The sequence below is a fragment of the Crinia signifera genome, chromosome 6 (genome assembly GCF_055691185.1).
Source record: "Crinia signifera chromosome 6, ASM5569118v1, whole genome shotgun sequence".
NCBI lineage: Eukaryota > Metazoa > Chordata > Amphibia > Anura > Myobatrachidae > Crinia > Crinia signifera.
In genome coordinates, this window is record NC_139222.1 from 58428058 (window position 1) to 58449746 (window position 21689).

A 21689-nucleotide genomic window follows, 5' to 3' on the forward strand; every position below is an offset into this window, starting at 1 on the left:
ACCCACCCGCCCAACTGAAAGCCAGCCATTAGACATGCACAGATAGTTCTGAGGGTCTGTCTGTGATGTCATAAAGGGCCCTCTGATCAATGGGCAGCTTTCTGATTGGCTGCTGTATTTGATTGACAGATGGAAGCTGGCAGCTGATTGGCTGTCTAGCCTAAACTGCTTTACACACCTCCCTGATGGTACCACTGGCTAAGACTCCACCTCAGCTCATTAGGTAATGAAAAATTTAGAACAATTGATGGATGAAAGCAGGCAGGCCGGCCATTTTGGGACGCTCATTGGACTTGTTTAAAGCAATGCACCTTTGTATTTTCACATGCATTCGCTTCATGCTGTAACCACTGTGCATAAAAATTTGGAAACATGGCATACAGTGTATCATTTGGTGTCTAAGTCAAGTTTCCCATGTTTTTCCTTCCCAGATACTAGCCCGTTTCAGTGTTTGGGGCACTTTTTAGCTAAAATCATCCTACGGGGCCTAACTGCATATGCTAAAGCCTGCCTATTTTGAATGGTCTAGTGGCCCCTGCAACCTCCAAAAATATCAGGACTTACTTCCCCAATAACCTGCTAACTCACCCCTGAAATACATACTTATTCACCCTATTTTGTTAATTGGACTCATTTCTCATTTGAATTGCCCATTTTTTGGGGGCCAGAAATGTGCGTCTTTAAAAGGTGATTTCTACGATACCCCACTTTTGCGCGTCGGACCTCAACTTTTCCCGTAAACGCAGAAAAACCGCAATTTTCAGGAGAAACGAGACAGACATCCCCTCCCTCTGCCACCCACCCGCCCAACTGAAAGCCAGCCATTAGACATGCACAGATAGTTCTGAGGGTCTGTCTGTGATGTCATAAAGGGCCTGCTGATCAATGGGCAGCTTTCTGATTGGCTGCTGTATTTGATTGACAGATGGAAGCTGGCAGCTGATTGGCTGTCTAGCCTAAAGTGCTTTACACACCTCCCTGATGGTACCACTGGCTAAGATTCCACCTCAGCTCATTGGGTAATGAAAAATATAGAACAATTGATGGATGAAAGCAGGCAGGCCGGCCATTTTGGGACGCTCATTGGACTTGTTTAATGCAATGCACCTTTGTATTTTCACATGCATTCGCTTCATGCTGTAACCACTGTGCATAAAAATTTGGAAACATGGCATACAGTGTATCATTTGGTGTCTAAGTCATGTTTCCCATATTTTCCCTTCCCAGATACAAGCCCGTTTGAGTGTTTGGGGCACTTTTTAGCTAAAATCATCCTACGGGGCCTAACTGCATATGCTAAAGCCTTCCTTTTTTTGAATGGTGTAGTTGCCCCTGCAACCTCCAAAAATATCAGGACTTACTTCCCCAATAACCTGCTAACTCACCCCTAAAATACATACTTATTCACGCTATTTTGTTCATTGGACTTATTTCTCATTTGAAATGCCCATTTTTGGGGGGCCATAAATGTGCGTCTTTAAAAGGTGATTTCTACGATACCCAACTTTTGCGCGTCGGACCTCAACTTTTCCCGTAAACGCAGAAAAACCGCAATTTTCATGAGAAACGAGACAGACATCCCCTCCCTCTGCCACCCACCCGCCCAACTGATAGCCAGCCATTAGACATGCACAGATAGTTCTGAGGGTCTGTCTGTGATGTCATAAAGGGCCCTCTGATCAATGGGCAGGTTTCTGATTGGCTGCTGTATTTGATTGACAGATGGAAGCTGGCAGCTGATTGGCTGTCTAGCCTAAACTGCTTTACACACCTCCCTGATGGTACCACTGGCTAAGACTCCACCTCAGCTCATTGGGTAATGAAAAATTTAGAACAATTGATGGATGAAAGCAGGCAGGCCGGCCATTTTGGGACGCTCATTGGACTTGTTTAATGCAATGCACCTTTGTATTTTCACATGCATTCGCTTCATGCTGTAACCACTGTGCATAAAAATTTGGAAACATGGCATACAGTGTATTATTTGGTGTCTAAGTCATATTTCCCATATTTTCCCTTCCCAGATACAAGCCCGTTTGAGTGTTTGGGGCACTTTTTAGCTAAAATCATCCTACAGGGCCTAACTGCATATGCTAAAGCCTGCCTATTTTGAATGGTGTAGTTGCCCCTGCAACCTCCAAAAATATCAGTATTTACTTCCCCAATAACCTGCTAACTCACCCCTGAAATACATACTTATTCACCCTATTTTGTTAATTGGACTCATTTCTCATTTGAATTGCCCATTTTTTGGGGGCCAGAAATGTGCGTCTTTAAAAGGTGATTTCTACGATACCCCACTTTTGCGCGTCGGTCCTCAACTTTTCCCGTAAACGCAGAAAAAACGCAATTTTCAGGAGAAACGAGACAGACATCCCCTCCCTCTGCCACCCACCCGCCCAACTGAAAGCCAGCCATTAGACATGCACAGATAGTTCTGAGGGTCTGTCTGTGATGTCATAAAGGGCCTGCTGATCAATGGGCAGCTTTCTGATTGGCTGCTGTATTTGATTGACAGATGGAAGCTGGCAGCTGATTGGCTGTCTAGCCTAAAGTGCTTTACACACCTCCCTGATGGTACCACTGGCTAAGACTCCACCTCAGCTCATTGGGTAATGAAAAATTTTGAACAATTGATGGATGAAAGCAGGCAGGCCGGCCATTTTGGGACGCTCATTGGACTTGTTTAATGCAATGCACCTTTGTATTTTCACATGCATTCGCTTCATGCTGTAACCACTGTGCATAAAAATTTGGAAACATGGCATACAGTGTATCATTTGGTGTCTAAGTCATGTTTCCCATGTTTTTCCTTCCCAGATACTAGCCCGTTTGAGTGTTTGGGGCACTTTTTAGCTAAAATCATCCTACGGGGCCTAACTGCATATGCTAAAGCCTGCCTATTTTGAATGGTGTAGTTGCCCCTGCAACCTCCAAAAATATCAGTATTTACTTCCCCAATAACCTGCTAACTCACCCCTGAAATACATACTTATTCACCCTATTTTGTTAATTGGACTCATTTCTCATTTGAATTGCCCATTTTTTGGGGGCCAGAAATGTGCGTCTTTAAAAGGTGATTTCTACGATACCCCACTTTTGCGCGTCGGTCCTCAACTTTTCCCGTAAACGCAGAAAAAACGCAATTTTCAGGAGAAACGAGACAGACATCCCCTCCCTCTGCCACCCACCCGCCCAACTGAAAGCCAGCCATTAGACATGCACAGATAGTTCTGAGGGTCTGTCTGTGATGTCATAAAGGGCCTGCTGATCAATGGGCAGCTTTCTGATTGGCTGCTGTATTTGATTGACAGATGGAAGCTGGCAGCTGATTGGCTGTCTAGCCTAAAGTGCTTTACACACCTCCCTGATGGTACCACTGGCTAAGACTCCACCTCAGCTCATTGGGTAATGAAAAATTTAGAACAATTGATGGATGAAAGCAGGCAGGCCGGCCATTTTGGGACGCTCATTGGACTTGTTTAATGCAATGCACCTTTGTATTTTCACATGCATTCGCTTCATGCTGTAACCACTGTGCATAAAAATTTGGAAACATGGCATACAGTGTATCATTTGGTGTCTAAGTCATGTTTCCCATGTTTTTCCTTCCCAGATACTAGCCCGTTTGAGTGTTTGGGGCACTTTTTAGCTAAAATCATCCTACGGGGCCTAACTGCATATGCTAAAGCCTGCCTATTTTGAATGGTCTAGTGGCCCCTGCAACCTCCAAAAATATCAGGACTTACTTCCCCAATAACCTGCTAACTCACCCCTGAAATACATACTTATTCACCCTATTTTGTTCATTGGACTCATTTCTCATTTGAAATGCCCATTTTTGGGGGGCCAGAAATGTGCGTCTTTAAAATGTGATTTCTACGATACCCCACATTTGCGCGTCGGACCTTAACTTTTCCCGTAAACGCAGAAAAACCGCAATTTTCAGGAGAAACGAGACAGACATCCCCTCCCTCTGCCACCCACCCGCCCAACTGAAAGCCAGCCATTAGACATGCACAGATAGTTCTGAGGGTCTGTCTGTGATGTCATAAAGGGCCTGCTGATCAATGGGCAGCTTTCTGATTGGCTGCTGTATTTGATTGACAGATGGAAGCTGGCAGCTGATTGGCTGTCTAGCCTAAAGTGCTTTACACACCTCCCTGATGGTACCACTGGCTAAGACTCCACCTCAGCTCATTGGGTAATGAAAAATTTAGAACAATTGATGGATGAAAGCAGGCAGGCCGGCCATTTTGGGACGCTCAGTGGACTTGTTTAATGCAATGCACCTTTGTATTTTCACATGCATTCGCTTCATGCTGTAACCACTGTGCATAAAAATTTGGAAACATGGCATACAGTGTATCATTTGGTGTCTAAGTCATGTTTCCCATATTTTCCCTTCCCAGATACAAGCCCGTTTGAGTGTTTGGGGCACTTTTTAGCTAAAATCATCCTACGGGGCCTAACTGCATATGCTAAAGCCTGCCTATTTTGAATGGTGTAGTGGCCCCTGCAACCTCCAAAAATATCAGGACTTACTTCCCCAATAACCTGCTAACTCACCCCTGAAATACATACTTATTCACCCTATTTTGTTCATTGGACTCATTTCTCATTTGAAATGCCCATTTTTGGGGGGCCAGAAATGTGCGTCTTTAAAAGGTGATTTCTACGATACCCCACTTTTGCGCGTCGGACCTCAACTTTTCCCGTAAACGCAGAAAAACCGCAATTTTCAGGAGAAACGAGACAGACATCCCCTCCCTCTGCCACCCACCCGCCCAACTGACAGCCAGCCGTTAGACATGCACAGATAGTTCTGAGGGTCTGTCTGTGATGTCATAAAGGGCCTGCTGATCAATGGGCAGCTTTCTGATTGGCTGCTGTATTTAATTGACAGATGGAAGCTGGCAGCTGATTGGCTGTCTAGCCTAAAGTGCTTTACACACCTCCCTGATGGTACCACTGGCTAAGATTCCACCTCAGCTCATTGGGTAATGAAAAATATAGAACAATTGATGGATGAAAGCAGGCAGGCCGGCCATTTTGGGACGCTCATTGGACTTGTTTAATGCAATGCACCTTTGTATTTTCACATGCATTCGCTTCATGCTGTAACCACTGTGCATAAAAATTTGGAAACATGGCATACAGTGAATCATTTGGTGTCTAAGTCATGTTTCCCATATTTTCCCTTCCCAGATACAAGCCCGTTTGAGTGTTTGGGGCACTTTTTAGCTAAAATCATCCTACGGGGCCTAACTGCATATGCTAAAGCCTTCCTTTTTTTGAATGGTGTAGTTGCCCCTGCAACCTCCAAAAATATCAGGACTTACTTCCCCAATAACCTGCTAACTCACCCCTAAAATACATACTTATTCACTCTATTTTGTTCATTGGACTTATTTCTCATTTGAAATGCCCATTTTTGGGGGGCCATAAATGTGCGTCTTTAAAAGGTGATTTCTACGATACCCCACTTTTGCGCGTCGGACCTCAACTTTTCCCGTAAACGCAGAAAAAACGCAATTTTCAGGAGAAACGAGACAGACATCCCCTCCCTCTGCCACCCACCCGCCCAACTGAAAGCCAGCCATTAGACATGCACAGATAGTTCTGAGGGTCTGTCTGTGATGTCATAAAGGGCCTGCTGATCAATGGGCAGCTTTCTGATTGGCTGCTGTATGTGATTGACAGATGGAAGCTGGCAGCTGATTGGCTGTCTAGCCTAAAGTGCTTTACACACCTCCCTGATGGTACCACTGGCTAAGATTCCACCTCAGCTCATTGGGTAAAGAAAAATATAGAACAATTGATGGATGAAAGCAGGCAGGCAGGCCATTTTGGGACGCTCATTGGACTTGTTTAATGCAATGCACCTTTGTATTTTCACATGCATTCGCTTCATGCTGTAACCACTGTGCATAAAAATTTGGAAACATGGCATACAGTGAATCATTTGGTGTCTAAGTCATGTTTCCCATATTTTCCCTTCCCAGATACAAGCCCGTTTGAGTGTTTGGGGCACTTTTTAGCTAAAATCATCCTACGGGGCCTAACTGCATATGCTAAAGCCTTCCTTTTTTTGAATGGTGTAGTTGCCCCTGCAACCTCCAAAAATATCAGGACTTACTTCCCCAATAACCTGCTAACTCACCCCTAAAATACATATTTATTCACTCTATTTTGTTCATTGGACTTATTTCTCATATGAAATGCCCATTTTTGGGGGGCCATAAATGTGCGTCTTTAAAAGGTGATTTCTACGATACCCCACTTTTGCGCGTCGGACCTCAACTTTTCCCGTAAACGCAGAAAAACCGCAATTTTCAGGAGAAACGAGACAGACATCCCCTCCCTCTGCCACCCACCCGCCCAACTGAAAGCCAGCCATTAGACATGCACAGATAGTTCTGAGGGTCTGTCTGTGATGTCATAAAGGGCCCTCTGATCAATGGGCAGCTTTCTGATTGGCTGCTGTATTTGATTGACAGATGGAAGCTGGCAGCTGATTGGCTGTCTAGCCTAAACTGCTTTACACACCTCCCTGATGGTACCACTGGCTAAGACTCCACCTCAGCTCATTAGGTAATGAAAAATTTAGAACAATTGATGGATGAAAGCAGGCAGGCCGGCCATTTTGGGACGCTCATTGGACTTGTTTAAAGCAATGCACCTTTGTATTTTCACATGCATTCGCTTCATGCTGTAACCACTGTGCATAAAAATTTGGAAACATGGCATACAGTGTATCATTTGGTGTCTAAGTCAAGTTTCCCATGTTTTTCCTTCCCAGATACTAGCCCGTTTCAGTGTTTGGGGCACTTTTTAGCTAAAATCATCCTACGGGGCCTAACTGCATATGCTAAAGCCTGCCTATTTTGAATGGTCTAGTGGCCCCTGCAACCTCCAAAAATATCAGGACTTACTTCCCCAATAACCTGCTAACTCACCCCTGAAATACATACTTATTCACCCTATTTTGTTAATTGGACTCATTTCTCATTTGAATTGCCCATTTTTTGGGGGCCAGAAATGTGCGTCTTTAAAAGGTGATTTCTACGATACCCCACTTTTGCGCGTCGGACCTCAACTTTTCCCGTAAACGCAGAAAAACCGCAATTTTCAGGAGAAACGAGACAGACATCCCCTCCCTCTGCCACCCACCCGCCCAACTGAAAGCCAGCCATTAGACATGCACAGATAGTTCTGAGGGTCTGTCTGTGATGTCATAAAGGGCCTGCTGATCAATGGGCAGCTTTCTGATTGGCTGCTGTATTTGATTGACAGATGGAAGCTGGCAGCTGATTGGCTGTCTAGCCTAAAGTGCTTTACACACCTCCCTGATGGTACCACTGGCTAAGATTCCACCTCAGCTCATTGGGTAATGAAAAATATAGAACAATTGATGGATGAAAGCAGGCAGGCCGGCCATTTTGGGACGCTCATTGGACTTGTTTAATGCAATGCACCTTTGTATTTTCACATGCATTCGCTTCATGCTGTAACCACTGTGCATAAAAATTTGGAAACATGGCATACAGTGTATCATTTGGTGTCTAAGTCATGTTTCCCATATTTTCCCTTCCCAGATACAAGCCCGTTTGAGTGTTTGGGGCACTTTTTAGCTAAAATCATCCTACGGGGCCTAACTGCATATGCTAAAGCCTTCCTTTTTTTGAATGGTGTAGTTGCCCCTGCAACCTCCAAAAATATCAGGACTTACTTCCCCAATAACCTGCTAACTCACCCCTAAAATACATACTTATTCACGCTATTTTGTTCATTGGACTTATTTCTCATTTGAAATGCCCATTTTTGGGGGGCCATAAATGTGCGTCTTTAAAAGGTGATTTCTACGATACCCAACTTTTGCGCGTCGGACCTCAACTTTTCCCGTAAACGCAGAAAAACCGCAATTTTCATGAGAAACGAGACAGACATCCCCTCCCTCTGCCACCCACCCGCCCAACTGATAGCCAGCCATTAGACATGCACAGATAGTTCTGAGGGTCTGTCTGTGATGTCATAAAGGGCCTGCTGATCAATGGGCAGGTTTCTGATTGGCTGCTGTATTTGATTGACAGATGGAAGCTGGCAGCTGATTGGCTGTCTAGCCTAAACTGCTTTACACACCTCCCTGATGGTACCACTGGCTAAGACTACACCTCAGCTCATTGGGTAATGAAAAATTTAGAACAATTGATGGATGAAAGCAGGCAGGCCGGCCATTTTGGGACGCTCATTGGACTTGTTTAATGCAATGCACCTTTGTATTTTCACATGCATTCGCTTCATGCTGTAACCACTGTGCATAAAAATTTGGAAACATGGCATACAGTGTATTATTTGGTGTCTAAGTCATATTTCCCATATTTTCCCTTCCCAGATACAAGCCCGTTTGAGTGTTTGGGGCACTTTTTAGCTAAAATCATCCTACAGGGCCTAACTGCATATGCTAAAGCCTGCCTATTTTGAATGGTGTAGTTGCCCCTGCAACCTCCAAAAATATCAGTATTTACTTCCCCAATAACCTGCTAACTCACCCCTGAAATACATACTTATTCACCCTATTTTGTTCATTGGACTCATTTCTCATTTGAAATGCCCATTTTTGGGGGGCCAGAAATGTGCGTCTTTAAAAGGTGATTTCTACGATACCCCACTTTTGCGCGTCGGACCTCAACTTTTCCCGTAAACGCAGAAAAACCGCAATTTTCAGGAGAAACGAGACAGACATCCCCTCCCTCTGCCACCCACCCGCCCAACTGACAGCCAGCCGTTAGACATGCACAGATAGTTCTGAGGGTCTGTCTGTGATGTCATAAAGGGCCTGCTGATCAATGGGCAGCTTTCTGATTGGCTGCTGTATTTAATTGACAGATGGAAGCTGGCAGCTGATTGGCTGTCTAGCCTAAAGTGCTTTACACACCTCCCTGATGGTACCACTGGCTAAGATTCCACCTCAGCTCATTGGGTAATGAAAAATATAGAACAATTGATGGATGAAAGCAGGCAGGCCGGCCATTTTGGGACGCTCATTGGACTTGTTTAATGCAATGCACCTTTGTATTTTCACATGCATTCGCTTCATGCTGTAACCACTGTGCATAAAAATTTGGAAACATGGCATACAGTGAATCATTTGGTGTCTAAGTCATGTTTCCCATATTTTCCCTTCCCAGATACAAGCCCGTTTGAGTGTTTGGGGCACTTTTTAGCTAAAATCATCCTACGGGGCCTAACTGCATATGCTAAAGCCTTCCTTTTTTTGAATGGTGTAGTTGCCCCTGCAACCTCCAAAAATATCAGGACTTACTTCCCCAATAACCTGCTAACTCACCCCTAAAATACATACTTATTCACTCTATTTTGTTCATTGGACTTATTTCTCATTTGAAATGCCCATTTTTGGGGGGCCATAAATGTGCGTCTTTAAAAGGTGATTTCTACGATACCCCACTTTTGCGCGTCGGACCTCAACTTTTCCCGTAAACGCAGAAAAAACGCAATTTTCAGGAGAAACGAGACAGACATCCCCTCCCTCTGCCACCCACCCGCCCAACTGAAAGCCAGCCATTAGACATGCACAGATAGTTCTGAGGGTCTGTCTGTGATGTCATAAAGGGCCTGCTGATCAATGGGCAGCTTTCTGATTGGCTGCTGTATTTGATTGACAGATGGAAGCTGGCAGCTGATTGTCTGTCTAGCCTAAACTGCTTTACACACCTCCCTGATGGTACCACTGGCTAAGACTCCACCTCAGCTCATTAGGTAATGAAAAATTTAGAACAATTGATGGATGAAAGCAGGCAGGCCGGCCATTTTGGGACGCTCATTGGACTTGTTTAAAGCAATGCACCTTTGTATTTTCACATGCATTCGCTTCATGCTGTAACCACTGTGCATAAAAATTTGGAAACATGGCATACAGTGTATCATTTGGTGTCTAAGTCATGTTTCCCATGTTTTTCCTTCCCAGATACTAGCCCGTTTCAGTGTTTGGGGCACTTTTTAGCTAAAATCATCCTACGGGGCCTAACTGCATATGCTAAAGCCTGCCTATTTTGAATGGTCTAGTGGCCCCTGCAACCTCCAAAAATATCAGGACTTACTTCCCCAATAACCTGCTAACTCACCCCTGAAATACATACTTATTCACCCTATTTTGTTAATTGGACTCATTTCTCATTTGAATTGCCCATTTTTTGGGGGCCAGAAATGTGCGTCTTTAAAAGGTGATTTCTACGATACCCCACTTTTGCGCGTCGGACCTCAACTTTTCCCGTAAACGCAGAAAAACCGCAATTTTCAGGAGAAACGAGACAGACATCCCCTCCCTCTGCCACCCACCCGCCCAGGGCCGCCGAGAGGGAGGGGGGGAGGGTACATTTTACCTGGGCCCGGGCCTATCAGGGGGGCCCGGGCCAGGGGACACAAAGACACACTTAAAAAAAAAAAAAAAAAAACTTTTTTAAAGGCAGCGGTTTAGCGGGGGTGCGGGTCAGCAGCGGCAGCCTGTGGCACTCTCACTGTGTGCAGATCTGCAGTCTGCAGACAGTGACAGAGGCCGGCATCCAGCTGCGGAGCGTCTGCAGATAAACTGTGTCTGCTGCAGAGCACAACTCTTGAGACGCGAGAGGGGAAGGTCAGAAGGTCAGGTCACGTGCAAGGACGCGCGGCATGTGACAGGGGAAGATGAAGTGCAGGCTGGAGCTAGAGGAGCTCCTGAAACTGGCTGCCTCCGGGTCATGCCCTGTAAGTACATTTTTTTCTGCCCTGCATCTTAATACTTAATTATTCTCCATATCTATCTATCTATCTATCTATCTATCTATCTATCTATCTATCTATCTATGTATCTCTATAGATCTATCTATCTATATCTATCTTTCTATCTATCTATAGATCTATCTATCTATCTATGTATCTCTATCTATCTATCTCTATAGATCAGGGGTGGGGAACCACCGGCCCGCTGGCCGGATACGGCCCCCGCACCCAGTATGTCCGGCCCGCCCACCTATATTACTTTTTAAACAGCCACCCACCCGGCTATATTACCGATTAATCAGCCGCCCGCCCGCCTATATTACTGAAGTATCAGCCGCCCGCCCGCCTATATTACATACCAGCCGCCGGGGATGGCTGCTGCTGCTGCCGCCGGAGAGATGTGCATAAGACGCGCCCGCCAATCACTGCTCGTGCATCACCTCCACAGCCACTGTGATTGGCGGGCGCATCTTCTGCACATCTCTCCGGCGGCAGCAGCCATCCCCGGCGGCTGGTATGTAATATAGGGGGGCGGGCGGCTGATACATCAGTAATATAGGCGGGCGGCTGATTAATCGGTGATATAGCCGGGGAGATGTGCAGAAGACGCACCCGCCAATCACAATGGCTGTGGAGGTGTGTCGCCGGCAGTGATTGGCGGGCGTGATGCGGGCGGTAGGGAGGGGGACTCGCGAGGTTTGGGATGCGCCCGCCATGCATTGCACTGCATGGGCGGGAGCATCGGAGGTCAGAGTACAGCAGCAGCAGCCATCACGCTGTGGTGCCGCAGCTAAATCAGTGTAAACTTGTAAAGGTAAATGCTGCTTCTCTCACCCTCCCTTCCCCAGTGACTGACAGATCCAGGGGTTGTCATTTACCCCTGGATTCACCCCCAAACAGGTTAATGTGATTATGTCTGATTATCATAATCAGACATAATCACATTAACCTGTTTGGGGGTGACACCCCCCCTTCCTCCACACTGTCACTTTTTATGGTGTGTCTGCCCACATGTATATGTCGCTGCCCGTGTGTATAATGCCCACATGTATATGCCGCTGCCCTGTGTATAATGCCCACATGTATATGCCGCTGCCCTGTGTATAATGCCCACATGTATATGCCGCTGCCCGTGTGCATAATGCCCACATATATATGCCGCTGCCCTGTGTATAATGCCCACATGTATATGCCGCTGCCCTGTGTATAATGCCCACATGTATATGCCGCTGCCCGTGTGCACAATGCCCACATGTATATGTCGCTGCCCGTGTGTATAATGCCCACATGTATATGCCGCTGCCCTGTGTATAATGCCCATATGTATATGCTGCTGCCAGTCAGGGGCGGGCTGGGCCGGGGGGCAGAGTGCCATATGCCCCCCGGGCCGCTTACCCACCCACTGGCTGCGGGCCGTGCTGCGGCTGGATCAGCTTCTCCAGCCCTCCTGCACTGGCCGCGGCTTACAGAACACGGCCGCGGCTACAGGAAAATGGCCGCCGGCCCCCTGCACTGAGGACATGTTCTCAGTGCAGGAGGCCGGCGGCCATTTTCCTGTAGCCGCGGCCGTGTTCTGGAAGCCGCGGCCGTGTTCTGGAAGCCGCGGCCAGCGCAGGAGGGCTGGAGAAGCTGATCCAGCCGCAGCACGGCCCGCAGCTAGCGAGTGGGTAAGCGCTCTCCCCCCCCCCTCCCTCACCCCAGCATATGTGTTTCTGTCACTGTGGGGGCATATCTGGCACTGTGTGGGGGCATATCTGGCACTGTGTGGGGGCATATCTGGCACTGTGTGGGGGCATATCTGGCACTGTGTGGGGGCATATGTGTATCTGGCACTGTGGGGGGCATATCTGGCACTGTGGGGGCATATATGTATTTGGCACTGTGGGGGCATATGTGTATCTGGCACAGTGGGGCATATGTGTATTTGGCACTGTGGGGGCATATGTGTATCTGGCACTGTGGGGGCATATGTGTATTTGGCACTGTGGGGGCATATGTGTATCTGGCACTGTGGGGCATATGTGTATTTGGCACTGTGGGGGCATATCTGGCACTGTGGGGGCATATGTGTATCTGGCACTGTGGGGGCATATGTGTATCTGGCACTGTGGGGACATATGTGTATCTGGCACTGTGGGGGCATATGTGTCTGGCACTGTGGGGGCATGTGTGTATTTGGCACTGTGGGGGCATATGTGTCTCTGGCACTGTGGGGGCATATGTGTCTCTGGCACTGTGGGGGCATATCTGGCACTGTGGGGGCATATGTGTCTTTGGCACTGTGGGGGAATATGTGTCTCTGGCACTGAGGGGGCATATGTGTCTCTGGCACTGTGGGGGCATATGTGTCTCTGGCACTGTGGGGGCATATCTGGCACTGTGGGGGCATATGTGTCTTTGGCACTGTGGGGGAATATGTGTCTCTGGCACTGTGGGGGCATATGTGTCTCTGGCACTGTGGGGGCATATGTGTCTCTGGCACTCTGGGGGCATATCTGGCACTGTGGAGGAATATGCGTATTTGGCACTGTGGCAGAATATCTGGCACTGTGGCGGCATTTGTGTCTGGCACTGTGGGGGCATATGTGTATTTGGTACTGTGGCGGAATATCTTGCACTGTGGGGGCATATCTGGCACTGTGGACATCACATTGTGCGGTGTAATGGGCATCATGGTATGGGGCGTAATGGACATTACGGTGTGGGGAGCATTAGGTAATTGCCATCACAGTATGGGGTGTAATGGGCATCAAGGTGTGCAGCATAATGTGTAATTAGCATCACAGTGTGCGGTGTATTGAGTAATTAGCATCGCAGTGTTGGGCGTAATGTGTAACTGGCATCATGGTGTTCAGCATAATGTGTAATTGGCATTACGGCATGTGGCTTTATGTGTAATGGGTATTACAAGGTTCGCTAAAATGTGCAATCTGCAGGTACACAATACAATCATGGTACAGGCAACGCCCCTTATGAAAGGCCACGCCCCTAATTTTTCGGCGCGCCTACGGCGCGCAAAAGCATTCCTTCCGACGGTGACTTGGCTGATTATGGGCCAGTGCTCTGGACTTGCCCCCTAGGCTAAAAATTGCCAGCCAGCCCCTGCTGCCAGTGTGTATAATGCCCACATGTATATGCCGCTGCTCTGTGTATAATGCCCACATGTATATGCCGCTGCCCTGTGTATAATGCCCACATGTATATGCCGCTGCCCTGTGTATAATGCCCACATGTATATGCCGCTGCCCGTGTGTATAATGCTCACATGTATATGCCGCTGCCCTGTGTATAATGCCCACATGTATATGCCGCTGCCCTGTGTATAATGCCCACATGTATATGCCGATGCCAGTGTGTATAATGCCCACATGTATATGCCGCTGCTCTGTGTATAATGCCCACATGTATATGCTGCTGCCCTGTGTATAATGCCCACATGTATATGCCGCTGCCCTGTGTATAATGCCCACATGTATATGCCGCTGCCCTGTGTATAATGCCCACATGTATATGCCGCTGCCCTGTGTATAATGCCCACATGTATATGCCGCTGCCCTGTGTATAATGCCCACATGTATATGCCGCTGCCAGTGTGTATAATGCCCACATGTATATGCCGCTGCTCTGTGTATAATGCCCACATGTATATGCCGCTGCCCTGTGTATAATGCCCACATGTATATGCCGCTGCCCTGTGTATAATGCCCACATGTATATGCCGCTGCCCTGTGTATAATGCCCACATGTATATGCCGCTGCCCTGTGTATAATGCCCACATGTATATGCCGCTGCCAGTGTGTATAATGCCCACATGTATATTCCGCTGCTCTGTGTATAATGCCCACATGTATATGCCGCTGCTCTGTGTATAATGCCCACATGTATATGCCGCTGCCCTGTGTATAATGCCCACGTGTATATGCCGATAATTGATAATTTTTATATGGCCCCCGAAGGGTTTTCAAATTTTCCAAATGGCCCTCGGTAGAAAAAAGGTTCATACTTTTGTACTGTACTATGTGATGCTCGGTAGTGGGCATCGCATAGTACTAAACGGACGGCAGAAGAACGGACCATCTATGGGCACCTTAACTCTGAACGGTCTTCTCCAAAGCATAAATATACACTCAAAAAGACATTCACTTTCCCATATAAATACCCCCACTGTAGTCACCGCTGGGCGCCCGGATCCATCCTCCCAAAAGTGCTCGGCACCTTACTTCCCACTTATCCTGGAGCAGGATAAGTGGAACGCACGTGAGTGTGCCCTGACTTCCTACCGGAAGCCGGGAGCCCGGCGGGGATGGAGAGATGGGTCTACAGTGGAGGTATTTATATGGGTAAGTGAATGTCTTTTTGTGTGTATATTTATGCTGCCATGCTCCTGGGAGTGGGTTCTTCTCATGTGCTAAACACGCCCTTAACATGCCGTGTCACCCCCATGGGGGCCCCTGGAAGTTGATGTACCGGGGCCCAGGATTTCTCTTGGCAGCCCTGCACCCGCCCAACTGAAAGCCAGCCATTAGACATGCACAGATAGTTCTGAGGGTCTGTCTGTGATGTCATAAAGGGCCTGCTGATCAATGGGCAGCTTTCTGATTGGCTGCTGTATTTGATTGACAGATGGAAGCAGGCAGCTGATTGGCTGTCTAGCCTAAAGTGCTTTACACACCTCCCTGATGGTACCACTGGCTAAGATTCCACCTCAGCTCATTGGGTAATGAAAAATATAGAACAATTGATGGATGAAAGCAGGCAGGCCGGCCATTTTGGAACGCTCATTGGACTTGTTTAATGCAATGCACCTTTGTATATTCACATGCATTCGCTTCATGCTGTAACCACTGTGCATAAAAATTTGGAAACATGGCATACAGTGTATCATTTGGTGTCTAAGTCATGTTTCCCATATTTTCCCTTCCCAGATACAAGCCCGTTTGAGTGTTTGGGGCACTTTTTAGCTAAAATCATCCTACGGGGCCTAACTGCATATGCTAAAGCCTGCCTATTTTGAATGGTGTAGTGGCCTCTGCAACCTCCAAAAATATCAGGACTTACTTCCCCAATAACCTGCTAACTCACCCCTAAAATACATACTTATTCACGCTATTTTGTTCATTGGACTTATTTCTCATTTGAAATGCCCATTTTTGGGGGGCCATAAATGTGCGTCTTTAAAAGGTGATTTCTACGATACCCCACTTTTGCGCGTCGGACCTCAACTTTTCCCGTAAACGCAGAAAAACCGCAATTTTCATGAGAAACGAGACAGACATCCCCTCCCTCTGCCACCCACCCGCCCAACTGATAGCCAGCCATTAGACATGCACAGATAGTTCTGAGGGTCTGTCTGTGATGTCATAAAGGGCCCTCTGATCAATGGGCAGCTTTCTGATTGGCTGCTGTATTTGATTGACAGATGGAAGCTGGCAGCTGATTGGCTGTCTAGCCTAAACTGCTTTACACACCTCCCTGATGGTACCACTGGCTAAGACTCCACCTCAGCTCATTGGGTAATGAAAAATTTAGAACAATTGATGGATGAAAGCAGGCAGGCCGGCCATTTTGGGATGCTCATTGGACTTGTTTAATCCAATGCACCTTTGTATTTTCACATGCATTCGCTTCATGCTGTAACCACTGTGCATAAAAATTTGGAAACATGGCATACAGTGTATTATTTGGTGTCTAAGTCATATTTCCCATATTTTCCCTTCCCAGATACAAGCCCGTTTGAGTGTTTGGGGCACTTTTTAGCTAAAATCATCCTACGGGGCCTAACTGCATATGCTAAAGCCTTCCTTTTTTTAATGGTGTAGTTGCCCCTGCAACCTCCAAAAATATCAGGACTTACTTCCCCAATAACCTGCTAACTCACCCCTAAAATACATACTTATTCACGCTATTTTGTTCATTGGACTTATTTCTCATTTGAAATGCCCATTTTTGGGGTGCAATAAATGTGCGTCTTTAAAAGGTGATTTCTACGATACCCCACTTTTGCGCGTCGGACCTCAACTTTTCCCGTAAACGCAGAAAAACCTCAATTTTCAGGAGAAACGAGACAGACATCCCCTCCCGCTGCCACCCACCCGCCCAACTGAAAGCCAGCCATTAGACATGCACAGATAGTTCTGAGGGTCTGTCTGTGATGTCATAAAGGGCCTGCTGATCAATGGGCAGCTTTCTGATTGGCTGCTGTATGTGATTGACAGATGGAAGCTGGCAGCTGATTGACTGTCTAGCCTAAAGTGCTTTACACACCTCCCTGATGGTACCACTGGCTAAGATTCCACCTCAGCTCATTGGGTAATGAAAAATATAGAACAATTGATGGATGAAAGCAGGCAGGCCGGCCATTTTGGGACGCTCATTGGACTTGTTTAATGCAATGCACCTTTGTATTTTCACATGCATTCGCTTCATGCTGTAACCACTGTGCATAAAAATTTGGAAACATGGCATACAGTGAATCATTTGGTGTCTAAGTCATGTTTCCCATATTTTCCCTTCCCAGATACAAGCCCGTTTGAGTGTTTGGGGCACTTTTTAGCTAAAATCATAATACGGGGCCTAACTGCATATGCTAAAGCCTTCCTTTTTTTGAATGGTGTAGTTGCCCCTGCAACCTCCAAAAATATCAGGACTTACTTCCCCAATAACCTGCTAACTCACCCCTAAAATACATACTTATTCACTCTATTTTGTTCATTGGACTTATTTCTCATTTGAAATGCCCATTTTTGGGGGGCCATAAATGTGCGTCTTTAAAAGGTGATTTCTACGATACCCCACTTTTGCGCGTCGGACCTCAACTTTTCCCGTAAACGCAGAAAAACCGCAATTTTCAGGAGAAACGAGACAGACATCCCCTCCCTCTGCCACCCACCCGCCCAACTGAAAGCCAGCCATTAGACATGCACAGATAGTTCTGAGGGTCTGTCTGTGATGTCATAAAGGGCCTGCTGATCAATGGGCAGCTTTCTGATTGGCTGCTGTATTTGATTGACAGATGGAAGCTGGCAGCTGATTGGCTGTCTAGCCTAAACTGCTTTACACACCTCCCTGATGGTACCACTGGCTAAGACTCCACCTCAGCTCATTAGGTAATGAAAAATTTAGAACAATTGATGGATGAAAGCAGGCAGGCCGGCCATTTTGGGACGCTCATTGGACTTGTTTAAAGCAATGCACCTTTGTATTTTCACATGCATTCGCTTCATGCTGTAACCACTGTGCATATAAATTTGGAAACATGGCATACAGTGTATCATTTGGTGTCTAAGTCAAGTTTCCCATGTTTTTCCTTCCCAGATACTAGCCCGTTTCAGTGTTTGGGGCACTTTTTAGCTAAAATCATCCTACGGGGCCTAACTGCATATGCTAAAGCCTGCCTATTTTGAATGGTCTAGTGGCCCCTGCAACCTCCAAAAATATCAGGACTTACTTCCCCAATAACCTGCTAACTCACCCCTGAAATACATACTTATTCACCCTATTTTGTTAATTGGACTCATTTCTCATTTGAATTGCCCATTTTTTGGGGGCCAGAAATGTGCGTCTTTAAAAGGTGATTTCTACGATACCCCACTTTTGCGCGTCGGACCTCAACTTTTCCCGTAAACGCAGAAAAACCGCAATTTTCAGGAGAAACGAGACAGACATCCCCTCCCTCTGCCACCCACCCGCCCCAACTGAAAGCCAGCCATTAGACATGCACAGATAGTTCTGAGGGTCTGTCTGTGATGTCATAAAGGGCCTGCTGATCAATGGGCAGCTTTCTGATTGGCTGCTGTATTTGATTGACAGATGGAAGCTGGCAGCTGATTGGCTGTCTAGCCTAAACTGCTTTACACACCTCCCTGATGGTACCACTGGCTAAGACTCCACCTCAGCTCATTGGGTAATGAAAAATTTAGAACAATTGATGGATGAAAGCAGGCAGGCCGGCCATTTTGGGACGCTCATTGGACTTGTTTAATGCAATGCACCTTTGTATTTTCACATGCATTCGCTTCATGCTGTAACCACTGTGCATAAAAATTTGGAAACATGGCATACAGTGTATTATTTGGTGTCTAAGTCATATTTCCCATATTTTCCCTTCCCAGATACAAGCCCGTTTGAGTGTTTGGGGCACTTTTTAGCTAAAATCATCCTACAGGGCCTAACTGCATATGCTAAAGCCTGCCTATTTTGAATGGTGTAGTTGCCCCTGCAACCTCCAAAAATATCAGTATTTACTTCCTCAATAACCTGCTAACTCACCCCTGAAATACATACTTATTCACCCTATTTTGTTAATTGGACTCATTTCTCATTTGAATTGCCCATTTTTTGGGGGCCAGAAATGTGCGTCTTTAAAAGGTGATTTCTACGATACCCCACTTTTGCGCGTCGGTCCTCAACTTTTCCCGTAAACGCAGAAAAAAACGCAATTTTCAGGAGAAACGAGACAGACATCCCCTCCCTCTGCCACCCACCCGCCCAACTGAAAGCCAGCCATTAGACATGCACAGATAGTTCTGAGGGTCTGTCTGTGATGTCATAAAGGGCCTGCTGATCAATGGGCAGCTTTCTGATTGGCTGCTGTATTTGATTGACAGATGGAAGCTGGCAGCTGATTGGCTGTCTAGCCTAAAGTGCTTTACACACCTCCCTGATGGTACCACTGGCTAAGACTCCACCTCAGCTCATTGGGTAATGAAAAATTTTGAACAATTGATGGATGAAAGCAGGCAGGCCGGCCATTTTGGGACGCTCATTGGACTTGTTTAATGCAATGCACCTTTGTATTTTCACATGCATTCGCTTCATGCTGTAACCACTGTGCATAAAAATTTGGAAACATGGCATACAGTGTATCATTTGGTGTCTAAGTCATGTTTCCCATGTTTTTCCTTCCCAGATACTAGCCCATTTGAGTGTTTGGGGCACTTTTTAGCTAAAATCATCCTACGGGGCCTAACTGCATATGCTAAAGCCTGCCTATTTTGAATGGTCTAGTGGCCCCTGCAACCTCCAAAAATATCAGGACTTACTTCCCCAATAACCTGCTAACTCACCCCTGAAATACATACTTATTCACCCTATTTTGTCAATTGGACTCATTTCTCATTTGAAATGCCCATTTTTGGGGGGCCAGAAATGTGCGTCTTTAAAATGTGATTTCTACGATACCCCACTTTTGCGCGTCGGACCTTAACTTTTCCCGTAAACGCAGAAAAACCGCAATTTTCAGGAGAAACGAGACAGACATCCCCTCCCTCTGCCACCCACCCGCCCAACTGAAAGCCAGCCATTAGACATGCACAGATAGTTCTGAGGGTCTGTCTGTGATGTCATAAAGGGCCTGCTGATCAATGGGCAGCTTTCTGATTGGCTGCTGTATTTGATTGACAGATGGAAGCTGGCAGCTGATTGGCTGTCTAGCCTAAAGTGCTTTACACACCTCCCTGATGGTACCACTGGCTAAGACTCCACCTCAGCTCATTGGGTAATGAAAAATTTAGAACAATTGATGGATGAAAGCAGGCAGGCCGGCCATTTTGGGACGCTCAGTGGACTTGTTTAATGCAATGCACCTTTGTATTTTCACATGCATTCGCTTCATGCTGTAACCACTGTGCATACAAATTTGGAAACATGGCATACAGTGTATCATTTGGTGTCTAATTCATGTTTCCCATGTTTTTCCTTCCCAGATACTAGCCCGTTTGAGTGTTTGGGGCACTTTTTAGCTAAAATCATCCTACAGGGCCTAACTGCATATGCTAAAGCCTGCCTATTTTGAATGGTCTAGTGGCCCCTGCAACCTCCAAAAATATCAGGACTTACTTCCCCACTAACCTGCTAACTCACCCCTGAAATACACAGGGCCGCCGAGAGGGAGGGGGGGAGGGTACATTTTACCTGGGCCCGGGCCTATCAGGGGGGCCCGGGCCAGGGGACACAAAGACACACTTAAAAAAAAAAAAAAAAAAACTTTTTTAAAGGCAGCGGTTTAGCGGGGGTGCGGGTCAGCAGCGGCAGCCTGTGGCACTCTCACTGTGTGCAGATCTGCAGTCTGCAGACAGTGACAGAGGCCGGCATCCAGCTGCGGAGCGTCTGCAGATAAACTGTGTCTGCTGCAGAGCACAACTCTTGAGACGCGAGAGGGGAAGGTCAGAAGGTCAGGTCACGTGCAAGGACGCGCGGCATGTGACAGGGGAAGATGAAGTGCAGGCTGGAGCTAGAGGAGCTCCTGAAACTGGCTGCCTCCGGGTCATGCCCTGTAAGTACATTTTTTTCTGCCCTGCATCTTAATACTTAATTATTCTCCATATCTATCTATCTATCTATCTATCTATCTATCTATCTATCTATCTATCTATCTATGTATCTCTATAGATCTATCTATCTATATCTATCTTTCTATCTATCTATAGATCTATCTATCTATCTATCTATGTATCTCTATCTATCTATCTCTATAGATCAGGGGTGGGGAACCACCGGCCCGCTGGCCGGATACGGCCCCCGCACCCAGTATGTCCGGCCCGCCCACCTATATTACTTTTTAAACAGCCACCCACCCGGCTATATTACCGATTAATCAGCCGCCCGCCCGCCTATATTACTGAAGTATCAGCCGCCCGCCCGCCTATATTACATACCAGCCGCCGGGGATGGCTGCTGCTGCTGCCGCCGGAGAGATGTGCATAAGACGCGCCCGCCAATCACTGCTCGTGCATCACCTCCACAGCCACTGTGATTGGCGGGCGCATCTTCTGCACATCTCTCCGGCGGCAGCAGCCATCCCCGGCGGCTGGTATGTAATATAGGGGGGCGGGCGGCTGATACATCAGTAATATAGGCGGGCGGCTGATTAATCGGTGATATAGCCGGGGAGATGTGCAGAAGACGCACC